Raw genomic sequence first — 17,435 nt, 5'->3', positions numbered from 1 at the left:
TGAAGCCCTTGAAATAACACTACTTGAGAAGGATAACCAGGAGAGATATAGAGCACATGGTGGCCTTTCCATATGCATTTCTTTTTTCCCCTTCCTAGCAGGGCCGCATACTTCCCAGCCATGCATTTGGGAGGGATTAACCTAATTGCAGTTCTCTGGGCGGACCTCGGTCTGTTCAAGCCATCCAGTCGGTTCCATTGTCCTAGCTACCCTAGCCACAGTGATTGGCTTGGGGATGGCCACCTGGTCCAGATATAAGGAGATTTTGCTTTTGTGATCATTAGGTGGGACAGTCTAAGAATAAAACCATGGGAGACTAAGAAGAAATGGAAAGACACTGGGTCTTCATTGGCTTGTCCAGCTACTACATCTGGCCTTACCTAAGCCCACCCAACCTCTGGTCTTCTCAATTACATAAGCAAACAAAGCCTCTTTTTGTTTAAGCCAAATGAATACATAATACAATAATATATAACCCCTTGATTCCTTTTATGATTGAGCTCAGAGACTATTTTGTCAAGTTATATCACCTTTATTTTACAGCTAATTTAACTTAAAAAAATAAACATACCAGAAAACAAACAAATAAAATCCCTAATTCTTCACTTTCTGCTCAAAGCCTTCCAAAGATTCCCTAGGCTTGTGATGTCCCAAGTGAAGGAGGAAATAACAGTGGTTTCAATCAGATAGAAGCTTATTTCTCTCTCATACAAAATAAGGCTGGATTCTGGCTGGTATGGGAGCTACAGTGTCATCAAAGTTCCAGGTTTCCTCTATCTTTTTGTTCTGCCATACTTAGCATATGGCTTCCATCTTGAATTCACTTCATGGTCCAATGTGGCAGCTAGAGCTCCAGCCATCACATTGATCGTCCTGTTCCAGGAAGGCACAGGAAGGAGAAGGGGAAAAAAAAAAAGATTATGTCAGTAGTCTAGCCCCTCTTAAGGCGTCTTCACAGAAGATCAACCCAACAACTTCTGCTTGTATCTCAATGGCCAACCCAGCTGCAAATGTGGCTGACAAATGTAACCTTCCAGCTGGGCACATTGTCATCCAGTTTAAAATCTTGGTTGTGTTATGAAGGGAAAAGGGGAGAGTAGATACTGGGTAGGCAACTAGCAGTTTCTGCCCCACCCCACTTAACAACCAAGCCTGGCTTCGGTGTTCAGTTCTTTTTTTTTGAATTTTATTTTATTTTATTTTTAATACAGCGGGTTCTTATTAGTTATCTGTTTTATACATATTAGTGTATATATGTCAATCCCAATCTCCCAGTTCATCCCACCACCACCACCTCCGGTGTTCAGTTCTGTCGGTCGGTACCTGCTCCTCCAAAGAGACCCCCTGGTTCAAGCTGCAATTACTCTCTCTGCAGACCCTTAACATCCCAAGTTGGTCCCCCCTCCACCCTGCCCTCCACCTGCCAAGGATCTTCTGACCAGCATCTTCTGATTTATCCAGTTGAGAAGCACTTTTTGAGCCAATAAATAAATAAATGAGAACACTTAGTCTTTCATTAGAATCTTGGCTTCAGTTTAACTCATAGCACACTTGACCTTCTTCTCTGTCATGCTCTATCTAGTCAGACCCCATTCGTACTTACCCTTCTTCATTCACCAGTCTCCCTTGAACTATGTTCTTTCCAACACAGGTCTGCTCTTCAATATCAGTTTCTAACTTCTTTCTGACATTAACGTTCTCGGTCCCATGGGTAGGAGCCTAGGGCAGCAAGGACTATGGTCAAAAATAGCAGCTGAGTGGGGGCTGGTTTGCAAATCTTCATGGATGACAGGGTGTGATTTTGTCTGGGGACAGGTGACTGAGGCCAGGGCAATGACTTCTTTTTCACTTCTCCCAAGGCCTTCTGACCCGTTCTTGTACATTTCACATCCCACGGACAGCATTGCAGGCCTCAGTTAGCAACGAACAGCACACACAAGGCAAATCAAACAATAATAATGAAGTGAATTATTGCCTTGCTAGAGGCAACACATCTGCTCCTCCATACATCACCTGCACAGAAGCAGAGAAAAATAAGAAAAAATAAATCAATGTCTGATAATGCTAAAAAAAGTGTTACCTTGAGTCCTCATATAAAATTAAATTTTCCCATTTTGATTTTAATTATAAACTGAAAGCTATTGTAACTCAAAAATGTACATTCTCATGTCTTTTCAAATAGCAACATCATTAGGCAGATGTGAACAATTATCCCCAACTGGATTTTTTTAAAGTTAAATTCTACAGAGGAACAGATAGGTTACGCTTTAAATCCTTGGTTTAAAACTAAACCTATGAGACACAATATTGTAGGTTTAGCCAAAAGGGCTTGACTTTGGATTTAGAAAGTTTAATTGATCCAGTCATCCCTTTTATTAAAGCTATCCATATATTTTTAAACCAAAGAATTGTAATAATGCATATTTTAGGGCCAGAAGCATTCATCATCTTGACTACCAAGTGATAAACGGTGAAAAGATTTGAGATCTAAGACACTCTGTTACTATATTGAAAGGTCAGGTAAAGAAATTCCAAGGGAAGGTGTTGGCATATGTCCCCTCTGCTTTTTAATTTCCAATGACAGCCAGTGACATCACCATTCCAAACATTTCCCATTTGGATTAAACAGAACTTGATTCTCCAGGGAAAACTGGCAGCATAAACTAAAAAGAAATGCATCTTGCTGAAAAGCCAGTCTGTACTCAGGTGTCATACCACCATCAGCGTGACAGGATCTCCACGGAAAAACAATGCTGGGAGTGACTTCACTCCCCTAGAAGTGCGGTCACCAGTACCCAAGGATGTCAGGGGAACTGGTTGGATCTCAGAGGACGTGTCCTTTTGGTGCAGGAGAGGACATACTGAGGAAGGCAGATGCTGAAATGGATAGGGCTTATCTCACAAAGGTCATTTGAAGGAAAATTTACCAAGGAATGACATTCTCCTCTACCTTGGAGTAGAAGACCAGCCAGATACCGGCAGCCCTACAGCCTGGGCTTCTTTCCAGGGCTGCAGCTCCCCTACAGGTGGTTGAGCAATGTCACCCTGGCAGCACCGAAACCCCGGACAGGCCTCTGAGACTGGGGAGTCTGACCAATAGCTCACTGATGAGAAACTGCACTGTCCTTGGAGACATTGCCTTGCCTAGACTTTAAGAGCCTCCCTTGTTTTTTCCCCTCCAGTATACCACAGCCAGATTTCCTCTCCCCTTCCTGCTGTAGTATTTTGCTCCGAGGACCTTGAGCCACAAAGCTGGGGTGGGGGGGCGGGTGTGCATATCATTTTACACAAGAGGCATAGGTCCTGTACAACTAGCTGTGTGACGTTGGGCAAGTCACTTAACTTCTCTGTGCTTCAGTTGCCACAACAGTAAAGTGGGGTTTATGATTGCGTTCACATGAAATGGCTGTTAACCAGCATTCAGCGAAATCCTACTGGAAAGTGCTGAGGAACAGTGCCTGGCTCATAGAGCTCCACAAAGGCTGGCTGTCACTGCAACTGACAGGGGAGAAGTTTCTCCCTGGGTTTCCACTCCAACACACGTTTGCCTCTCCCAACATGGGACAAAGATGATAAGAGAGTGAAATGTCTCACGTGGTCTAGGAATCCTTTCATTCCGTCAGTGGTTCCTGAGATATCAAAAGATATCTATGTGTGTGTATGTAGATTCTTTTAATTTCCTAAAGACTATGCTGATTTGGTTACTTTTTCATCTAATGGTGAAAGGCTATGTATTCAACCGTTAGTGCAGGCTTCAGGAACATGTGGATAAAATGTAACCAGCGTTATCTTGGTTCAAATTCCTTTTTTGTGACCAACTGTTGTCTCAATGAACCTTCGCAGGGTTTTTGTTAGCTTTTTTCTTAGTTACAGCAGAGAATAAAATAAACACATCCAGACCTTCTCACACAGATGTAGGCTGACGCCAAATTAGGTCTGTGGAGGCCTCATTTTGGCTCCCCTGGTCACCATGCCGAACAGATTTCATGCACGTTGAAGACAGTCCATTAGTTCTTGGCAAGGAGAATGAAGTTTTCAAAGCTGCTTTCTCTAACAAGCTCCACTCCCCACCCCCGCTTCTCATACACAAAACTCTGCTGAAGGGGAGAGGCTCTCCCCCGTTTGTGGAGAAGAGAGGTCAACCCCATCTGAGATCACCCCGCCAGAGCCTTGACAGTCATCATCTGCAGGACGGCCCTGGACGGTTCTCCATCATTAGATTCCCAGGGTACCACCCAGAGTAAAAGCTCTCCTTCCCGCTCAGGAAAGAAGCATTTTTATTTCACAATCATACAATGAGAGATTTGAAAAGTAGTTTGCAAACTTCTCTGCCTCTAGGGAAGGCGTGTCCATTCACGACCGAAATTTTCTCTCAGTGCATTAGGCGTTGCATTGACTGAGCTTCTGAGCTCTCACAGTGCAGCCGAAAAGGAAACAAAGAAGTTTTGCCTCTATTTGTTACAATGGAAATGTAAGCCATGATGATATGGGTTGAGCTAGGGTTCTCAATGGAATCTTTAGACTGGTTCCTGGGAGGAAAAGTCAGTAGGTTTCTGTTATAGTACCAACTGCCACTGGGCGTGGGTTCCTTGACCTAAATGTGCTGTGAGCAAGGCTTCCCTTCCCATAAGGGAGTGAGCACTGTAGTGAAAGGTGCTGAGGTGCTGAGGATCAATATTCACCAGCAACCAGCATTGCGGAGCATGGTTACCATGGTAACACTGTCAGCCCCAAATGACTGTCATGAGGTGAAAAAATTCTCTTAAAATAAATGAAACCAGAAAAGGTATATTTATCAACCTCTTACCAAACACCTATCTGTGTGCAAAGTAGAACCTGTTCCTTAAGCTACAGATACTAGAAGATTGGGAGAAATTTCATGACATAAACATTTTCTTAAAAGAATTGTTATTCTCACCCCCTAAAAATGGTCGGTAAAAATAACGAATACAGATTTTTTGTTTAAACAGGGAGAGTTCTAAGGAGTGATTGGCCTATACACTTAGATATTATGCAGTTATGACATTAAAATTCTGCACTAAACTACCAATAGTTTGTTTGAAGTTTGCAGAATGGTACTTGACTGGGAGTTTTCTTCTAAGTTGTACAAATTATTTCCGGCAGGACCAATAAGTGAAGTGTCATAAAATGTGTTATACAATGGGAAAAAGATATTGGTCACACAGCTAAGAACACGCGGGCACGGTTTTTGCCCTGCTCTTGCGAAGCTCCATCTGCGCTTGCCTTTCCTTATGAACAGAACCACCATTTTATTTAGAGCAGCAGTGTGTCCAGCCAGAAGACCCAGTTTCACAGCCTCCCTAGCAGTCAGAGGTGGCCAGGTGATACGGTTCTGGGCAGTAACGATAGGCAGAAGTCCCTGGGGCGGATATTGTTGGGAGACAGTTCTCTGTGGTCTCTCTCATTTCTGTATACCTTGCAAGCAGAGGCACTTACTGACAGCAACAGAGTATCTTCCCAAGGATGCTTGCATAGCATACAGCCTTGGAAGATAGAGATGCTGTCTCTCCAGAGAAAAGGGGAGGCTTGCTTAGAACCTTGGAAGACAGGGATGGTGTTTCACTCCAGAGCAAAGGGCAGGCCTGCCTACTGCCAATTGTGTAAGATTTGGGGTCCCTGAGTTCAAGGTTCCTCTCCCGTGAGGCAACCCACTGAGTGCACTGGCATTCCTGTGGGCCTATCCGTATCACCCCTATGGGACTTGAGGGTGAGGAGAACTACCGCAAATCGTGCTGCTTGCTGTGTACTGAGTAATAGTGCTGGCTGCCTCTGACCTAGGAGTCTCGTGACTTCTGCCAGCAACCGTGAAACCATGGCAGGCTAACTTCTTAGCTTGCAAACAGGATGAAACCTCAGGCCCTTCATTTTTCTTGGTTGGATAAAAAAGAAAAGTAGGAGAAAGCTCTTGCCCCGTGGCCCTTCTCCTTTCTTCCTGCCCTGAGGTACAGCAACCATTTGGGGACCACGTGGTGACAGCATGAGGGCACAGGTCTGCATGCTAAGGATGGCAGGGCAGAAGGACGATGAACCTGGGTCCTGATAGAGAATTACTGTGCCAGCCCTGGATTGCATAACTTCAGGCTTGTTATATGAGATGAATGAGCCTCTACTTATTGAAGTCAATGTTGTTTTTCTCCAAGCAAATGCATCCCTAGAGTTTGTATCAAACATAGTAATTAGGTAATAGTAATTGTGTCAGACATATGCAACTTAGGGCATGTATGTTGCTACCTTCCTTACTTCTTGATCTGGATTCTACCTTTCTGTATATTAAAGTTATTACATGTATCTTTTATAAGCTAACTCAAATCCTTTTGGGAAAATCAGGTAAAAGTCAATTCAGTAAGTACAACTTAGTCCTGGGCCACATTTATCCCTGAACTATGAGTTATCCCTTAAGTTATTTGTCAAGAAGGCAGTAAAAACAATAGGCCTATCTCTTTCTGGAAACATCTACCACATGCCATGAGGTCTGTTTAGTCACCAGTATGTATCCAGCACCCAGCAAAATGGCTGGCTCATAGCAGGCCCTCAAATTCGTATTAACCAAGTATTCATGAAAGGTCTCTCTTTATCAGATGTGTTGGTTATGCCCCCCCAAAATCAAGATTTAACACAGAGTATTTCAATACATTAGGTCTGTCGTTTGACTATAATAAGCGTTTTGAGAAAAGACCACAGGTCAACTTCAAAGAAACAGCTTCTTATCTTTGTTCCTTATGACTATAAAATGCTGCATAACTTAACAATGGAATCCAGAGAATCTGTTCAACCTTGAAAACTGGTGCAATAGGATACCAGAAGTAATAACAATCATCATCAGAGATTAACACATCTTTGAATGTCATGTACACAAATTATTTTTAGAACATTAGATAAAATTTGAAACCTGTGTCAGGGGACTTCCCTGGTGGCGCAGTGGTTAAGAATCCGCCTGCCAATGCAGGGGACACGGGTTTGAGCCCTGGTCCGGGAAGATCCCACATGCCGCGGAGCAACAAAGCCCGTGCGCCACAACTACTGAGCCTGTGCTCTAGAGCCCACGAGCCACAACTACTGAGCCTGCGTGCCTAGAGCCCGTGCTCCACAACATGAGAAGCCACCGCTATGAGAAGCCTGCACACCGCAATGAAGAGTAGCCCCCGCTCGCTGCAACTAAAGAAAGTCCGTGCGCAGCAACGAAGACCCAATGCAACCAAAAATAAATAAAATTTAAAAAAAACTTACCAGAAAAAAAGAAAGAAACTTGTGTCAGGAAGAAAAATCAAGCAGTGCATAAAATGAGACTATAGGAGGGCAATTTAGAACTTTACACCAAAAACAGAATAAACCAAAAGATACTGTGTACGATAAGATGAGTTACAAACATCCTAAGTATTATTTTCAGTATATGTTATGATTCTTAGTTTTGGTTCCAGACCTAAAGTATATGAAATTATATATAATATGTGTCCTCGGTATGATTTCTGTTTAAATATCTCTCCAAACCAAATGAAATACCATTTCACACCCATTAGGATGGCTATTATTTTTGAAAAAAACGGAAATCAGCAAGTGCTGGCAGGATGTGGAAAAAATGGAACCCTTGTGTGTGCTGGTGGGACTGTGAAATGGTGAGGCTGCTATGGAGAACAGTTTGTGGTTCCTCAGAAATTAAACACAGAATTACCATATGATTCAGCAATTCCACCCCTAAAGAACTGAAAATAGGGACTGAACCAGATACTGCACACGAGTGCTCATAGCAGCATTATTTACAATGGCCAAAGGTGGAACAACCCAACTGTCCCCCAGCCTATGAGGGGATAAACAAAATGTAGTAAATGTATACAATGAAATGTTATTCAGCCATAAAGATGAAGAAAATTCTGATACATGCTACAACATGGGAGAATCTTGAAGATATTATGCTAAGTGAAAAAGGACAAGTACTGTATTATTTTTGTCCCAAACGACAAATATTGTATTATTCCCTTTATATGAGGTCCCTGGAATAGGCAAATTTATAGAGACAGAAAGTAAAATGATGGTTACCAAGGACTGGGGAAGTGGGGATGGGAAGTTGTTGCTTATTGGGTACAGAGTTTCTGTTTGGGTTGATGAAAACGTTCTGGAAATAGTGGTGACGGCGGCACAACATTGTGAAGGTACTTAATGCCACTGAATCGTACACTTAAACATAGTTAAAATGGTAATTTTTATGTTGTGTGTATTTTACCACAAGGAAAAGAAAAATCTATGAAACAAATTAAACCAAAAAGATGGGTTTTGTTTGTTTGTTTTAGGAAGAGCAAATAGAACAGATTTTTTTTAACACTATTTTTATTTATTTATTTAATTCATTTATGGCTGTATTGGGTCTTCATTTCTGTGTGAGGGCTTTCTCTAGTTGTGGCAAGTGGGGGCCACTTTTCAGTGCAGTGCATGGGGCCTCTCATTATCGCGGCCTCTCTTGTTGTGGAGCACAGGCTCCAGACGCGCAGGCTCAGTTATTGTGGCTCATGGGCCCAGTTGCTCCGCGGCATGTGGGATCTTCCCAGACCAGGGCTCGAACCCGTGTCCCCTGCATTGGCAGGCAGATTCTCAACCACTGCGCCACCAGGGAAGCCCCCAGAACAGATTTTTAAATTCCATGTGAGTTTCGTTTTGTCTGTCTTTGCTTTCTTTACGCCCTGCCTGCCTGTGCTAGGAAGCAGAGTGACGAAGATGCCCCCAAGACATTGCCATGGCCTCTCAGGCTGTGGGTTTGAGTGGTCATGTGCCTCAGAAGGTCTTATGTCGTTTGGAACGCTATCTAGTTCGGCAATTTTACTTCAGTGCTTCAACGCTCAGGAGTGCATATCATTGCAGCTCCCCTCCACTGACCCCTCAGGTGTGTGTTGGGCCAGAATTTGTTTGTGAAAATATTATTTTAGGATTCCTTCCATTCCTATCATCTGCTTATTTTCCTTCCTGCATATTTCATAATGTAGCATAGAGATTTCTGATTCAGCAGTTAAAACAGTCTGTGCATTAGTTATCACTTCCTGTGACCCACTTTATACACAATTACTCATTCTGGAATTGAAAGTCCAGATTTAAAAAAAAAAAAAATTCCTGGGACTAAAGTACATATCTGTGGGAATAAAAAGGAGGGGGAAAGATATTGACTGAATATCTACCAGTAGCATTCAAAGCACCCCAAAGCGGGCTTCCCAACTCAGCCCGGAGATTTCCTGTCCCACTTACTCGCCTGCAAAAGCTCTCAAATTACACCCTCTTCAGTTATTCCACACCCACAGTCCCACTTTTTCTACCTCCCCTACTTCCATTTCCTTCCGAAAAAATACATCTCTATGCCAAATCCACCAAATCTTGGTACACAATTAAAATTCAATACATAAGAGCTAATGTTATTCTTATCGTTCTAGTTTTTTCTTTAGGATAAGTTCCTAGAAGTGGGATTACTGGAACAGGAGTGTACGTGTTACTAAATGGGACATATAGAAACGATGTGTACAACTTTCCAGTTTTATAAAAGTGTCTAAATTTGACTGCTAGAGATAAGGATGTTTATTCATATCTGTAACACTAGGTGCTTGGGAGGATATATACCAAGATATTAGCAGTGGTCATCTCTGGGTATTCTCTGTGTTCTTGCTGCATTGATAAATGGCAGCCACTCTCTTCCTTCTCCTTGTCGTCTCCTTCTTCTCTCTCCTTCCCATCACACACACACACACACACACACACACACACCACACACACACACACACACACACACACACACACAGCAGCAGCAGAAGAAGAAGCAGCAGCTTGTTTTAATGCCTGGAAGTTAACACTTTTTCTCCCAGGAGACTCCTATTAAAATGCAAATATATTACCTGGGAAAAGCACCAGCAGCACACCCTTCCCCCCGGTGACTGATCCTGGCCCGGAAGGAGGACAGAAGGAAGGACTGGGGCAGGGCTACCATCCCCCAAGGACAAGCCCACAATAAGAGTGATGGCAGTGGGGGTCCCAAGAGCTAGAAGGCACAGCAAAAAAGATCAGATGCTCAAGGAAAGGAAAACAAAAACCAAAGCCATGAGCAGGTTATTAGAGGAGTGCTTGAGAGGGAATGGTTGCCTGCTCTCTGAGATGGCGGATGTTCAGTCTGGGGGCAGAGGACTGAACCAATGGACCTTTTGATACCTCCTGCACAGTTCTATGAAAAGCCAATTACTGGGTGAAAAGAAAGATCATGAGACTAGAGATTGCTTACTTGCACACACCTGTGCTTCTTGGCATATATTTTAGAGCAGAAGGTTATCGTTTATACAAGTGAGTTCCAAAGGGCTGGTAAGTAAATCACTCTGAAAGCAATTCTGAGATCTCCGAGTAGATTGATGCTACGAGAGTTGGCATGAAACTGACTCATTAAAATGTTTTCTGTATGAAAACTTTCCTTTTTTGATTATCGTATTTCATAGCTGTATTACTTTTGACCATAGGGTTGCTTCTTTTTTATTTTATTTTTTATTTTTTTAATGAGAGCCTCTGGGAACTAGTTTTGTCTTTTTTTTTTTACTTTTTATTTATTATTTATGGTTGTGTTGGGTCTTCGTTTCTGTGCGAGGGCTTTCTCTAGTTGTGGCAAGCGGGGGCCACTCTTCATCGCAGTGCGCGGGCCCCTCACTATCGTGGCCTCTCTTGTTGCGGAGCACAGGCTCCAGACGCGCAGGCTCAGTAGTTGTGGCTCACGGGCCTAGTTGCTCCGCGGCATGTGGGATCTTCCCAGACCAGGGCTCGAACCCATGTCCCCTGCATTGGTAGGCAGATTCTCAACCACTGTGCCACCAGGGAAGCCCGGGTTGCTTTTAGAAAAGCAAAACCCTCTACATTCCCTCCAATATACTTTCATACCGCAGTTTAAATCTATGTTTTTGGACAAATGCTTTGCGAGACTGATATTTCTGAAATGCAACTTTGTTTTTTTGACTTTTCCAAAATTCTCTTAATTCCAATTTAAGACAGAAACACTTTTTTTCCTACAGCTCAGAGCCACCCCTGCCCCAATCAGAGTCTAAACTTCAAATCGAAATTCAAATTGTAAGAAACAGAGATTTCCAGTTCTAAAAGACAGGGGCTGGGTAGAAAAGAGGATGCTTAGGTTGTCAATGGGGACAAACAAAGGCTGACACTGTCTTGCGTTTATCATAACAGAAACTAAAGGGAGAGGGGAGACTGAAGGGAAGGGGCCGACTAGTCTGTAGCCCGTCTTATATACTCTTCCTCCACCAGGCCCCTACTTCCGAGGAGGCTCCGGGATCGGCTCTTTCTGGGCTCTGTCCTTGAAGGAGACGGGTCCAGGGGGTGGCTGGGCCTTCTGCTGCCTGGGTGAGAATCTCAATCCAGATCTGGTTGTGGAAGGAGCCTTTCTCTCTGGCCCTTTTAATAATTCTGGAGGGAAAGGAAAGCGATCCCCCAGGCAGGCAAACGTGAACAGCAAGTAGAGAATGGGATGCGCAGGGGAAGGAAGGGTGGGGCCGCCCAGGAGGAGGCCAAAGAGGGGGACCTGCCAGAGTATCTGGTGGGGGTGGGGTGGTTCTTTCTGCTTACCAGAGGGGATGATGAGGGCGTGTCTGCGGAGCTGGGAACCGCTGGAGCTTCCCTTTCTCTGGCTGTGTGGCTGTTTCGCTCATCTGTCCTGGATCCTCTTTGCTACTCTCCTACTAGCCCCCCATCAGGGTATCTCACCTACTTCTCCAGCTCCAATCTGCCTTAGTGCTGGGGTTTCCCAGATCTCTCCCCTGGGGCCCAGACTCATGCATCCACCCTCCACCAGGACATCCCACAGGCATCTCAAACCCAACCTGTCCCGAGCAAACTCTTCACCTTTCCATCTAAAGATGCCCTCCACCTGGATTCTCTTATCTCAGCCGGTGGGGGTGGGGTCTCTGCTCGCTCACACCAGAAACCTTGCCCACCCAGCCACCCTCCCCCATCTTGTCAATTACCAAGCCCTCATTGCCAGCTTGACTCCTAAGCCACCCTAACTACCACCTGAGGCTACAGGCCACCTTCCACCTTCCAGGGGATGGGAGCGGCAGCCTCCTCCTTGGCCTCCTTGTCTCAACTCTTGTCCTCCTCAAATCCGGCCCAGATGATTTTTCAAACAAGCAAATCTGATTCCATTTCAAGCCTCTTTCTACGTTCCCCACTCCCATGCAATATGTTCACAACCTAAACTTGGCATTGGTGGCTCACAATTCTGTTCAGAATGGCAGCTTTTTTAAAAGTTACATTACGAACTATTTAAAACCCACAAAGAGGCATAAAGAATAGAACAACACCCATATCCACCCCCTAACTTTAGAGATACAGCCTTATCTCTAAAACAGCCGAAGCTCCCCCACGGACCCCTCCTCTCCCTCCTTTCCCGCAGAGGTAACTGCCATTATTCCTATGATGTCTTTGTAATGTTCCTTAACATGGCTTCTTTATTTCATTATAACTTGTCATTCTTCCTTATGAGCCTCTCTTGCTGGTTAGATTTCAGTGAAGTCCAGAAAATGCTATGAAGAGACTGTTTAAAAAGTTGTCCCTTCGGGCACATTCTCAGGCTCTCAGGTCATCTCTCCTTCTCCTTGCTGCTCTCCAGTGCGATGCCTGAGTAATTCACTGGGTGGGAGGGGTGTTGTCTTTTGTGACCCTATGGGTGGGGATTGGGAGGGTAGAAGGCAACGTGCTCAAATCCATACCACGTCCTCCAGATCCTCACTGATTCCCGCGGTGGGGTGGCTGGACTCAGCCTGTCCAGCTTCCCCTGCAACTCTGACTCCAGGGCTGCTATACCATCCTCCCCTCCAGCCCATGGCCTGAGAGGTCCAAGCTTTGCTGTGGGCTCCCCCTGCCCTTCACCACTGCAGACCCCAGAGTAGGCTCTCTGATTCTCAACTCGACCGTCTCGCATAAGATATGGGAACTGAAGGGGGTTTAAAGAAGCCAAGCTCCATCCCTTCCTCTGCCTAATCACACTACTCTGCCTGTTTCACTCTGATAAGTTGGGGCAGTTTGAGAGGTGTTTTCCTTTCTGATCCCAAATATGAAGCAGGGCAAACCCCCCAGGTCTGGTGTTCACATCAACCTCCCTGAGAAGCAGACAAGGTTGTTCCACATCTGTACCCTTCTAACCTCTGTGGTAGGTAGTCTCCGAAGAGGACCACTATTAATTCATCTCTCCCTGTATGTGCAAACTGCTCCTCCCATCAAGAAGTATAAGCTATTTCCTCTCCCTGACTCAGGGCTGGTCTTGTGACTTGCTTTGATCAACAGAGTGCAGTGGAAGTAATGTTCTGGTACTTCTGAACCCAGACCCTAAATGCGCTGGAAGCTTCCTCTTCCTCGCAATTGGAAGCCATCTGCCACGTACCCTGAGATCATCATGCTGTGAGGAAGACCTGGCTAGCCACATGAAGAGGCCAGGGAGGGAGAGAGGGAGAGAGAGAGAGAGAGAGAGAAGCCCGGCCAGCCCTAGCTCTTCCATTTACTCCAGCCAGGCACCAAACTTGGAAGTTGAGAAGTTTTCTTGGATAGTCCAACCCCAACAGATACTCCATGAACAGAAGAACCACACAGCTGAACTCAGCTCAGACTGAAGAATTATGAGAAATGATAAAATGTAGTTTTAAGCCACTAAGTTTTGGGGGTGGCTTATTATGCAGCAATAGCAAAATGAAACACCCCTCCAGCTGCATTTCTCACCACTGCCTGCCTCATACTTTGAACTCCAACAACTCAAAGCAGCTTGTGGCTCCCTGCGTATGCTATGCTGCGTCTCACTTCCATACCTTTTATTCAAGCTATAATCTCTTTTCCCACCTCTCTCCTTTGCCTGGCTAACTCCTGTTCCACATCTGACTCTCTCTCTCTCTTTTTTTTTTTTTTTTTTTTTTGTAGGTGTCCATGATACCCTAGGCAAATCACATCATTACACTAATGGCATTATACTATAATTATTTATGTATCTGCCTCCCAAACTAGGCTTGAATTCTTTAAGGCTGGGTACTATGTCTCATTCAGCTTTAAGACACCACTTTATATGGAAATGTGAGCAAGTCCCTTAAACTTCTTTAGCTCAGTTTCCCTGTGTCAGTTGGGGATAGAATTCAGTTGTCTGTAGCAGAAACCCAACCTCATTGGGTTAACCAAATAATGGTTAATTTTTTCACACAACAAGTCTGAAAGTAGGTCTTCTGGGGCAGGAAGAGTGGCTTTACAATGTCAGAATATCCCAGTTTCCTTCTATAGTCCTCCTTCACCACCCTTAGGATATGGCTGTCCTCCTTATGGTTGCCTCAAGGTCACAACATGGCTGCTCCACCACCAGCCTCGTACCCACATTCCAAGCAGGGAGAAGGAAGGAACAAGGAGAAAGGGGCAATGTCCATATAAGGACAGCAACACTTTCCCAGAGATCCCCGGAAGACTTCTACTCAAGTCTCACTAGCCAGAAGCAATCACATGGCCATCCACAGCTGCAGGAGTGACATGATAAAATGTTTGCAAAATGATAAATGTCTGTAGTAATTGCCCATGGATCATAAACTTTGAAGTAGAAGCAGTAACTGCTTGGGGTTACCTTTCTGTAAGGAACAAGGAGAGGATGGATGTTGGGTAGCAACTGGTAGTTTCTGTCTCATTCCCCACCTATAGAACAGGATTAGGACCTACCTCATAGAGTTGATGAAATTGAGAGAGAATGTAGGCAAAATACCGTTCTTCGTACCAAGGACATAGGAAGCACTCAATAGAAGCAAGTATCTTTCTGCATTTCCAGATGTGGCACTTAATTCAAACATCCAAGAGTTTTCCCTGAAGGGGCAGAGATTTAGTTGGCTCAAGGCAATTGTCCCACTCTGTCTGCAATGCTTCTATGGTGAATTTGCTTCTGATGATTAACAAATCTTTTCTCAATAGTCTATTCAACTGTTAATAAATCCAAACAGGATTATCATTATGACTCTTCACTTACAACGTGTGACCCAGAAAAAACAAAGCTTTTTGTTTGGAGAGACACGAAAGGCAAATGAGCTGTTTTCATTGCTTTGTGGCTACAGTGCTGCATATTTCATTTCTGATTCATGGAAAAATATCTAGCACACAGGAGTCAGTCAGATTGGTGAGCAGTCTCAGACCAGGGGGGTTAAGAATAAAGTCTCCAAATTCTTAGTCACTGGGACCTGGAAATGTTAGCAACAGGAAGATTTCTTTTTGCTAGGAAACTGCTCTGTGAATCTGCAACTCCCCTTGCTCCACTGGGGTTTTTTGTTTGTTTGTTTAAGCAGTCTATCTAAAATTTTCTGTATTGGTTAGGACATTTTTGTTTGCAAGGAAAAAGCACAAAATGGCTTATTAAAAAGTGAATTTATTGCCTTGAGTGACTAAAAAGTCCAAAGTAGAGTTTCAGGCACAGCTGGCTCCAGGTGCTCAGGAATCTCTCCATTTCTCAGGTTCTCCCTCTGTGGTAACAAAACAGGCCCCTTGCAGGTCCTAAATACCAACCACCAGCTCAGCAACCCTAGCAGAAAGAGGATGGCTTTTCCCCGGTGGTTCCTGAAAAAGCTCCAGGATTGGACCAACTTGGGTCACATGCTCACCCCTGAACCAATGACTGTGCTAAGGGAATGTGGTTCTCTTATTGGCTAGTCTGGGTCACATGCCTGAGCCTGGAGCCAATGACTGTGCTAAGGGAATGTGGTTCTCTTATTGGCTAGTCTGGGTCACATACCAAGAGCCAGGAGGTGGGGTCAGCCCCATTCAAAGCACTTAGGTTGAGAATGGGAGAGAGATGGACCTCCAGAGGATAGTTGGGGTGCTACTGCCAGCAGAACAGTGTGCCCAGACCGGGCCTCACTAAATCTTCTGGAGTTCTGAACAGATTCAGCTTCATTTAGATATTATTGAACGTTAATACCATAATAATACCAGTGACACTCTTTGCCATCTGTCAAAATCCTCCTTTTTCAGGCTCATTTCAAATGTCACCACAAACAAATCTCCTTAATGAGATTAATTTTCCATCAGCACTTTATTTTCCTCTCACGGCATGTATCATTTCTTGCCATGGATTACGGTGAGTTACACAGCCATTTGTCTCCACTCTAGAGCTGAGCAAGGCATACCTCTCATTCACCACCGACAGCCTGAGGATAAGGGCTTCAGTCTGGCTGTGACCAGGCCTTGGAACGAGGAGAATGCAGCATGGTGAGGAGGGGAGAGATCACATGGCCCCCTCCAGGAAGAAAACACATCCAGGGGGCAAAATTGGATTTTAGAAGTCAGGCTGGCTTTTCTTTCTTAAGTTGTATTGGAACCATCTTTTTTTTTTAAATATACATGTGTGGCGAAACCTGGAGTGAAACTGAAAACAGATTCAAACCCTGAGATGGCAGCAGTCTTGGAAATATATCATGTCCTGAATGAATTAGAGCGGCAGAGAGTTGTGAGATGCTTTCCTCCCTTCAGTAAACAAAAATGCAAATATCCCAGATGCCTTTTACACCCTCCCCAGGGCTAGCAGCTTATTAATCAGTTCAGAACCTTTCCACGCTGCTCCAATTTTTTACAAGCTGTCTGTTTCCTCTCCTGTCGTTGGTGGCTTAATTCCAGGGACACTCACCTTGGGAGAGAAGGCACCGACATACCAAGATCCTTCCAGAGTCACCCTTGCTTGCAGGCACCTGCAGATTTCCCTTGGACGTTTCCTGTTCAACTCAACAGGTTTTAATTATGTGAACGAATATTTGCTCACTATTAAACCATGTTTACCCTCGTAAAAGGCAAACTCCAAAGGACCGGGATTAGGCAAGCCCAGAAGGAGCTGAACATTTATGTAAACGTGCTCATGTTTCCTACCACCTCGCCTTTCCTTCCTGCTCCATCCTTCTGGGAGTTCGGCACGTTGGTCTCATTTGAAGCAAATGATCACAAGTTCTCTTTTTTCAATTTCCACCTACTCCTCGTGTAAGCAGGACTACGTTCTCCTCCTACAGGCACCTCATCTTTCTGTGCAGAAATATCCTCTGTTGGTTCCTTAATAAAGACTAACTCTTTGTGACCCTAATGGTGCTACAAAGGTGCTTCCCTTTCTGTGGCTTCTGGGTCATATTTCTGAACGAAAGGAAGACTGCCTCAGAAAATCTGAGATGTATTGTTTCTCAGTTCTTGTCAAGCATGTCGCATAGTTTGTTCCACTGCCAATTTCTTCCTCATAATTCTGACATGTTGGTCCTGAAACACATTCATTTCCCATAACCAAAAGAGCCCGAGTGGCAGGGGTGAGGGAGGGGACTTTACAATTCAAGAGAGAGAAAAATGGAAGCTAGTTATATGAGACTTCATTTATTACAATAGTGAACACAAGAGTTTCCAATGTATTGTTTTGGGTG

The 17,435-nt window shown here is 44.4% G+C and overlaps 1 long non-coding RNA gene across 2 annotated transcripts; it reads right to left on the bottom strand.

Annotated features, from left to right (window-relative positions):
• Positions 1-555: 555 nt before the first annotated feature.
• On the bottom strand, positions 556-17,125 carry LOC132360618 (uncharacterized). 2 transcript variants are annotated; one of them, XR_009501131.1, is made up of 4 exons: positions 16,170-16,335; positions 14,719-14,859; positions 1,604-1,719; positions 556-873 (listed from the first exon to the last, which is right to left on the bottom strand). It is a non-coding gene; the product is annotated as an uncharacterized LOC132360618 (long non-coding RNA). The 2 variants fall into 2 exon arrangements; XR_009501132.1 differs by lacking the exons at positions 14,719-14,859; positions 16,170-16,335 and adding an exon at positions 16,667-17,125.
• Between the last annotated feature and the right edge of the window lie 310 nt (positions 17,126-17,435).

This window comes from Balaenoptera ricei, chromosome 2, assembly GCF_028023285.1.
Source record: "Balaenoptera ricei isolate mBalRic1 chromosome 2, mBalRic1.hap2, whole genome shotgun sequence".
Lineage (NCBI taxonomy): Eukaryota > Metazoa > Chordata > Mammalia > Artiodactyla > Balaenopteridae > Balaenoptera > Balaenoptera ricei.
Note: the sequence above shows the minus strand (reverse complement) of the source record. Positions and strands in the feature narration are given on the sequence as shown.